Source organism: Astatotilapia calliptera, chromosome 12 (genome assembly GCF_964374335.1).
Source record: "Astatotilapia calliptera chromosome 12, fAstCal68.1, whole genome shotgun sequence".
In the NCBI taxonomy this organism is placed as follows: domain Eukaryota; kingdom Metazoa; phylum Chordata; class Actinopteri; order Cichliformes; family Cichlidae; genus Astatotilapia; species Astatotilapia calliptera.
Genome location: NC_137433.1, coordinates 779565 through 788551, shown reverse-complemented (window position 1 = coordinate 788551; position 8987 = coordinate 779565).

Genomic DNA, 8987 nt, shown 5'->3' with positions numbered 1-8987 from the left:
TTTGTAAAGAATTTATTCGTAAATCAGGGTGGAAAATAAGTATTTGGTCAATAACAAAAATACAACTCAATACTTTGTAACATAACTTTTGTTGGCAATAACAGAGGTCAAACGTTTACTATAGGTCTTTACCAGGTTTGCACACACAGTAGCTGGTATTTTGGCCCATTCCTCCATGCAGATCTTCTCGAGAGCAGTGATGTTTTGGGGCTGTCACCGAGCAACACGGACTTTCAACTCCCGCCACAGATTTTCTATGGGGTTGAGGTCTGGAGACTGGCTAGGCCACTCCAGGACTTTCAAATGCTTCTTACGGAGCCACTCCTTTGTTGCCCGGGCGGTGTGTTTTGGATCATTGTCATGTTGGAAGACCCAGCCTCGTTTCATCTTCAAAGTTCTCACTGATGGAAGGAGGTTTTGGCTCAAAATCTCACGATACATGGCCCCATTCATTCTGTCCTTAACACGGATCAGTCGTCCTGTCCCCTTGGCAGAAAAACAGCCCCATAGCATGATGTTTCCACCCCCATGCTTCACAGTAGGTATGGTGTTCTTGGGATGCAACTCAGTATTCTTCTTCCTCCAAACACGACGAGTGGAGTTTATACCAAAAAGTTCTACTTTGGTTTCATCTGACCACATGACATTCTCCCAATCCTCTGCTGTATCATCCATGTGCTCTCTGGCAAACTTCAGACGGGCCTGGACATGCACTGGCTTCAGCAGCGGAACACGTCTGGCACTGCGGGATTTGATTCCCTGCCGTTGTAGTGTGTTACTGATGGTGACCTTTGTTACTTTGGTCCCAGCTCTCTGCAGGTCATTCACCAGGTCCCCCCGTGTGGTTCTGGGATCTTTGCTCACCGTTCTCATGATCATTTTGACCCCACGGGATGAGATCTTGCGTGGAGCCCCAGATGGAGGGAGATTATCAGTGGTCTTGTATGTCTTCCATTTTCAGATGATTGCTCCCACAGTTGATTTTTTCACACCAAGCTGCTTGCCTATTGTAGATTCACTCTTCCCAGTCTGGTGCAGGTCTACAATACTTTTCCTGGTGTCCTTCGAAAGCTCTTTGGTCTTGGCCATGGCGGAGTTTGGAGTCTGACTGTTTGAGGCTGTGGACAGGTGTCTTTTATACAGATGATGAGTTCAAACAGGTGCCATTCATACAGGTAACGAGTGGGGGACAGAAAAGCTTCTTACAGAAGACGTTACAGGTCTGTGAGAGCCAGAGATTTTCCTTGTTTGAGGTGACCAAATACTTATTTTCCACCCTGATTTACCAATAAATTCTTTACAAATCCTACCATGTGAATTCATGGATTTTTTTTTCACATTCTGTCTCTCATAGTTGAAGTGTACCTCTGGTGCAAATTACTGACCTCTGTCATCATTTTAGGTGGGGGAACTTGCACAATCGGTGGCTGACTAAATACTTTTTTGCCCCACTGTACATGCACAGGTTCCTGTTTGTGCCTATGCTTTCTTCTGTTTGGGCTTCAGGTCCTGCTTGTACTTGCTCCTCCTCCTCTCCTTCTTTCAAGACATCATCTGTTGCTGCACAGATATTGTGAAGGATGCAGCAAGCAGCGGCCGAATCTCAAGGGCTCGCAAGAAGATGGAGCACGAGCGTGTTTTGAGGATGCCAAAGGTAAGGTGTGATAGTTCTGTCCTTTGCATGGTGCCGATCGAACCATTCTTTAACTTGAGCTTTAAAAGTACATTCAGTGCTTAATGAATCTTTTTGGAATAAATGGTAGAATTATAATATTGCATGTGTTCTCTTAAAGCTCAGCATGCATCGCAGTAACAGATGTAGCTCTACCCTGTGTTTGTAGGTGTAATGAGAAAGGAATTATGTTCTTACTTGACACAGGCTGATAAAATGGGGTCATTATTGCCACTGGGTGCTGAAGGCATGGATATCCATGTCCATCTCCCAAGAGGGAGAAGCCTGCTGGTGGATACAGGGCCTGCTTGTACTTTGGAGATCTTTGTAGTACAAGTGCATCATGCACAGATCCTGAATTGCCATTGTACACATCTAGAAATGTATCTCTGGTATCACAGATGTCCTGCAGCATAATAGAGGGGAACAGTTTCCTGTTGATGTAGGACCTTTTATGTGGTTCCCTAGGTGGAAGAATCCAGATGTGGCATCCATCAACTGCACCAGCTGTCCAACAGAATGCCTCATTGCCAGCAAGGCATGCAAAGCCTACCACAACCTCCTTCATCTCTTCTATCTTAGAGAAATGAATCCCTCTGTGCAGAATAGTCATCATTTCCTCAATGACACTGTGGACAATGCTGCACACTGTTGCCACCGGCATGGCAAAGATGTCTGCCGTTGATCTATATGAGGCTCCACAGGCCAGTCAGTAAATGGTTACAAGCAGCTGGATTTGGTGGTTCTCACTGTGTAGTTTTTGCCGGGGGAGCATTTGCACAAACATGTTGATGCTTGTCCTTGAAAGTCTGGAGGCTGGTTTGAGGTCAGCTCCGCCAAAGAACATTGAAAGGATGGGAACACTGTTGTTGAGCTTTTTTCCTATTTAAAAAAGACACTTTTAAAGTTTTTTATTTAAATAGATATGAATTCCTTTTATATATATTTATTAAACAGTGACTGAATTATTTATTGGTATTTTTAGTATTTGTCATGTGACAAAAATGAGTTTGTAATAGATTTTTTTAATTGCCTACAATGATTTTTATTTAGTTTTTTAAATTTGTAATTAAAGACAATATGAACTTTGATGGCTTTCTTAAGTGTGTATTTCTGACCATTAGCATGATATACAAATGTCCTGTTTGTGTTATTAAGTTATATGACAATATGTTTGTCTATGGAGAGTAAAGCTTGTGTTTCAGTGATGCACAGTGAAGCTTTTGTGTACAGGCTTTGTATGGTGTTGATCTAGGACAACAGATGGGCCAGTGGCCTTTTGTATCATCTTGCTATCATGCAGGTAAAGTAATTTATAAAATATTTGCATCGTTATTTTCAATGAAAATAAACACAGTATAATTTATAAGTTTATTATAAGGTTCTGATCTGACATTTGAGCGAGCCCGGTCACGTTAGGCTGACCTGGGACATCATTAAGTAAACTGGTGTTCCAGTTGTACACAAATTGAGCTGCATGCTCCCGTTCTCCTGTCCGGACTCCTGTGTGAACTTGCAAGGTCGTGTGTATTGGGAATCGGCAGGTAACTGATCTCAGAGCAGTGAAAGCAGAGCCAGCAGCAGCTCGCCCTGTAAACCGATGAGAATTTTATGCACAATGTGCTCAAACCATCAGAAAAAAAGCTGCTGGCTCAACAGGAGACAGACACAAAGACTGAGATGTCTACAGTTTTCTATGAGACTGAAAGAAGTTTTCAGCAACAATAGCTGACTGAGGCCACAAGATGGCAGTAATGTAGAGGATTGTTGCACATATTAACTGACCTGAGAGGAGCTCTATGACAGCACTGTCTGAGATAAAGGAGATGGGTCGCTTCACTTTGGTACGTTTTATCTCTACTTTTAGATTTTCATCACCTGCCTCGCTTGTCCTGAAGGAGCGCCAGTGATGAGTAGTCACTTTTACCACTCATTAAGCCTGTGTGACTGGAGCTCAGCTATCAGTTTCACAGTGACTGGAATCACTCACAACTGTGTGGGCAATACAACCGGTCATGGCAGATGGCTGCCCCTGCTTTGCATCTGTGTTAAAAGTGAACTCTTCCTTCCTACTCCTGCAAATCACTGCTCAGTTAAGCACTACTCACACACCAGAGCCACACACCAGAAGGCTGGTCACACGCAGCAGCAGGCTGTTCCACACCTAAGTCAGTAGCACACTCTGACCAGCACAGAGGAAACCCACCAGAAACCTCTCCTTCCCCCTCCACACTGCTCTTCTCCAGCTTATATCACCCCTGAGGGTAATTGGTTGTAACGAGAGCAGATGAGCAGCAGGTGTGCCCTAAAGGAGAGGGCAGGGGCAGAGAGAGACAAGGGGAGGGGCCAGAACGAAGGAGGAGGAGAGAGAGAAGACAACACCACGCCCACACACTCCCACAGCCTCCCAGGATGTAACAGTCTCTCACAGGGATCGTCTGGTTATTGATTTTCTCACACCAGTACTGTAGGACCTTCATCTTACAATGCTGGTGTGGAGGAAGATAATGTGCCTCGTGAGTATTGCTAAATAAAACTGAAGAATCAGTGACATTGATTACAAAACAACAGACTCTAATCTCTAACCATACCACGATCTTAAATATTCATGGTAAAGACCGTTCTTGTCTGATTAGCTTACTAACCCTACTCTTGATAACCCTAACTGGGTTATCAAGAGTAATTCTGTAAAAGTGTATGGTTCACATGGTTCACATATGTGCTTTGTCTCTCTGTTGTTTTCACCTGACGTCCGAGCTACTGGTTCTATGAACATCATTGAGTTTAAGCTAAAATACCAGATAGTTGCTGTGCTATCAGATGCATTAATCAACATTTACTCCCGAAACTCCCGAGGTCTGAAGAACCTCTGATCTGCAGACTGAGTCTGTAAGCAGTTTGGGAAAAAGGAAATGGAAAAGGAGGTAATTATGTTTCTTGAAAACACCTTAAAAGCAACAGTTTATTATGGAGATTATAATTAAGAAAAACAAACTATCTCAGACAAACCATTGTTGCTCACCAAGGTCAGATACAATCTTAAAATAGCAACTTTAACTTTTTGAGTTAAAACACCGGTGTCGGCACATAAGGCGCTGTCAGAGCCTGTCAACCACGTTGATTAGCTGCGTATATATGAATGTGAATCGCGTGATTGGCTGGACAAGGATAAGGTGGCATCGTTCTAATCCCATACGGGAGCAGCCAGTCACTCACTGACTAACACTGCAGAACAGAATTGTTAAAGTTTTAATGTTAATTTCAATTCAGGTTAGATATTTTTGGTGCGCAACACAGATTTTTTGTGCACAGAGACCGGGCCAGCAGTGCGCAGCTTAGAGGGAGCATTGGTCCTCTGTCCTCTTCCTTTGTGTAGAGCTCTGGTCAAACAAGTCAAAAAGAAAACAAAGAAACTTTTCAAACTGTCTTTATGAAGCATGTAGACAGCTCCAAATTCACAGCTTTTTGCTACATAATTCCATCAATATATGATTATCATTGGAAATAACTGGGTCAGTTACACCTGGCTTTTAATGTTTTGATATCTTTTAATTTGAGTCAGGCTGATCAGCACATTCAAGTGGAATATGATATCCAACCTACCACCAATATACACAGATTCTGTCAAAGTTAACACACTAAATGTCCAGTTGTGAAATATGATGACAGACTTTACTTATCAGCTTTCTTTGAACGAGTTCATCAGTTGAACTGGATAACCTAAACTTAAACAAAGGAGAACAATTAGCAGTTGAACACTTTTATGAGCCTAGTCAGCCCTCCTATGCCGCTCTTGATTTTGTACAGCTCCATGAACCTCTCCATAATGGTCAAGCACAGGAAAGAGGGACCCTTTCAGGTCAACAGATGTAAGACGGGAAAATTCAGCTTCAACCTGAGCAATAGAAGAAGAGGGGTGGGGAGTACAGGCCGAATTTTTTTTAAATGCTTTGAGACATAAATTTAAGCAAACTGTAATCTGAGGCCCATTAGAGAAAACACACACACACAAAAGCAAACCAACAAAAAGACACACTTTACCTGCCGTTCAGTGAACAAGGAAGTTCAGAGAGCAATAAGCTCTGTCTTGAAAGCTTTTAAAGTAGAATGAGTGTGAAAACGACTCTTATGTGATGTAAAACTGGAGTAAATGTGGGATGTAAAAGAACACTGACTAAAAGGACAAGTAACAACTGCCTTATTCCTCAGATGTTTACCTTGATGAGCAACACATTGCTTTAGTCCAACTGCCTCATTAAAGTTACACAACAGGCTTTTTACATTAAAGCCAGCAAGTCCATTATATATTCCTTCTGTGACCACATGATCTCTTAAATTAACCTGTGAGGCTTTTTTAGATCTGAAATACTGTGCACATTCTGTGTATGTGCAGGGTAGTGGACAGCAATTTCCACAAAGAAAGTGCAAAGTTTGCAAGTCTACCTCATTTAAATGACAAAAACAGATGTGATCATCTAGACCTGTGAAAACAAATTAATGACAAACCTTCAGTTATGGATGTTATTACAACCACAAGACTTAAACAGTCGGCTCCACTGCTTTTGTTAATGAATCATTCGTTGGTAGCACGTCTGAATATTTAGTTTATGCCACCTGCATGCGATCATCAATAGTGCAATATTACTTCTTAAGAAATACCCTGACACTACAATCTTTATATCATTTATTCTACAGAACTATTAAGTTAGAATATAATCTGTGGTGTTTCCAGTATGAAAAAATACACAAAAGGTAACTTACCATTTGACTCCACTGACAAAAATAAATGCCCAACATCAAGTTTGGCTTCACAGACCTAAAATAAAATAAAATAGAAATATGTGTTATAATTATATTGTTGTTACCATATACACATATAAACAATGTTATTTTTGTTACAACACAGGGAATGCAGTTAAATTAAAAGCTAAATCATGCAACAAAATAAAAATAAAAATAAATCAGAAACAACCCAAGGGACTTCTGCAGTATATCATGCCAAAAATCAGTGTCTCTGATGCCAATTATTTTATCACTACAGTGTCCATACTACAGTAGTATGGACACAATCTGGTCATACTGATCACAAGAGTTCAAAAATAAGTCCAAATGGAGCTGTTGTTAAGCATAAAGTATTTCAGGGAAAGAAATAACTGCAAAATATCATTACTGCAAGAAATAAACACACTGGAGGATATCTGACAAAAACTAATATAATGCTGGTTTGTGGACCATATTTTGTCTCAATCCTCAGTGCACTCTCACAGCTTAGTATGCAGCAGTTAATAACAACTTCAGTGATTACATAGGGGTAAACAGATGACAACAAGCATAGGAGTCCTGCCAAAAAGATCTTTTTGAACCCAGTCAGTTATTGGAAATATTGCCAAAATGAACTTCCACCAAAATACAACAGCCTGTGAACTTCAAAGGAATGCTGAGTTAGCTTGCTAATACCGCAACAGTGGTTGAATGTGCAAATTAGAAAATGTCCAACTAAAGCGAGCATGTCGTTAACCGCCAATTCCCCATGATGCACCTCGACAGCAGTCACGTGAATCAGTTTTGAACCCTGCTGAGCTCAACTTCCCCACATTGTCAAGTTGCTGATTTAGCTGGACATGAGTTTGCAAGTTAGCTTTTTTTTGGTGTAATTGGGACGTTTTAAACTTGTATGTGCTATAACAACAACTTCAGTAATCTATTGTCAAACTGATATAAAATAATATGTTACAATAACAAAAATCTAGAATTACATTTTACTAACATGACCTGTTAAGAGGTGTGCCGTGCCATTCCCAAATCGTAAGAACTTACCTGTGCTGGATTAATCTTTTAGCTCTTTGCATTTGTATCAGACAGTGTTTGACTGTGACACTTTCTCTGTCAAATAGCATCAATATTATTGAGCCTAATTACTGTGGAGCTGTATTCTTTTCGCTGTGACTGACGGTCCTACGGTCGGTAAATATACGTCCTTGTGTGTCGTAGGTTGCTGATGTGGCAGAGACCAGAGGCAGCGCTGTTGATGAAGCCACCTGAAGAATGATGGCCTTCATGGAGTCAATGGATTGGTCAATGAGCTGTGGTTTGATGCATTACTTTTTCTTTTAAATTGTATCACATTGACTTGTTAATTTTCACTATTTGTTGTGTACTGTGGACATTTTTGTTAACATGGAAACAAAAAAATGTGTCATATTACAAAGAAGCACAGCGTTTCAAAATTGTGTATGAATCAGTCTCAATACAAAGATAAACTGACTTTGTTGTACAGGTGAGTTCAATTCTAGCTTACTTGTATCACTTTAGGCTGTTTTAAATCTTGGAGAATGGGTACCTCTGATAAAACTGAAATGCAAGATTTGGTGTTTGTAGTCTAAACCAAGTTGAACTCATGAGGAAGCTCATGAAATTCTATACTGATGGTGTGAAAAACTTGGGGTTTTTCTTGGGGGGGGGGGGGGGGGGGGGTTCTTTTGGGGTCCTCAGACTGAGGACAAAAATGGCTGCGTCCCAGGTGGGTAACCCAAGTAGACCATAAATATGAGCTCTGCTACTCCCCATTCGGGCCCCACATGTGCGTGTTGGCTGGGCTAGCTTTGCATGTGACAATGTTATTTATTAAATAAATGTGTGCGCCAGTTTTTAGCAAGCAAGCATTTTATTTATGTAGCACTTTCAGAACAACTCCCAGCTGAACAGAGTGCTGTACACTTGGCATGCCAGAAATGACACATTGAATAAGTTAAAAAATAAAAATAAAATAAAGATAAAAAAGTAAATAAAATAAGATGATAATTAAAATGACATTTAAAATAATCTAATTAGCACAAATAGCAAAAAAATAAAATAGTATAAAATGATAAGTAGAATTACATTTAAAACAATAATTTTTTACCAAAAGAAGGTAAAAACAAGGAAAACTGTGACTCTTATCGCCCAATCTCTATCTTAAATGTGGATTATAAATTATTTACATCCATAATCACAAGACGCTTAGAGCTGTTTCTCCCAGATGGTGGATGAAGACCAGACAGGGTTCATTAAGGGGTGACAGACACAAGATAATATACGACGCACATTGCATATAATTAACGAAGTTAATAAAGAGAAAATCCCAACAGCCTTAGTGAGCTTAGATGCTGAAAAGGCCTTTGATAGAGTCTCTTGGATATTTCTTTTTGCTGTTTTGAAAAGAATGGGCTTTAACAGTATCTTCATCGAGTGTATACAATCCTTGTACCACAGGCCATTGGCTAGAGTGAAAATAAATGGGGACCTGACAGACAGTTTTGAGCTCTTCAGAGGAACC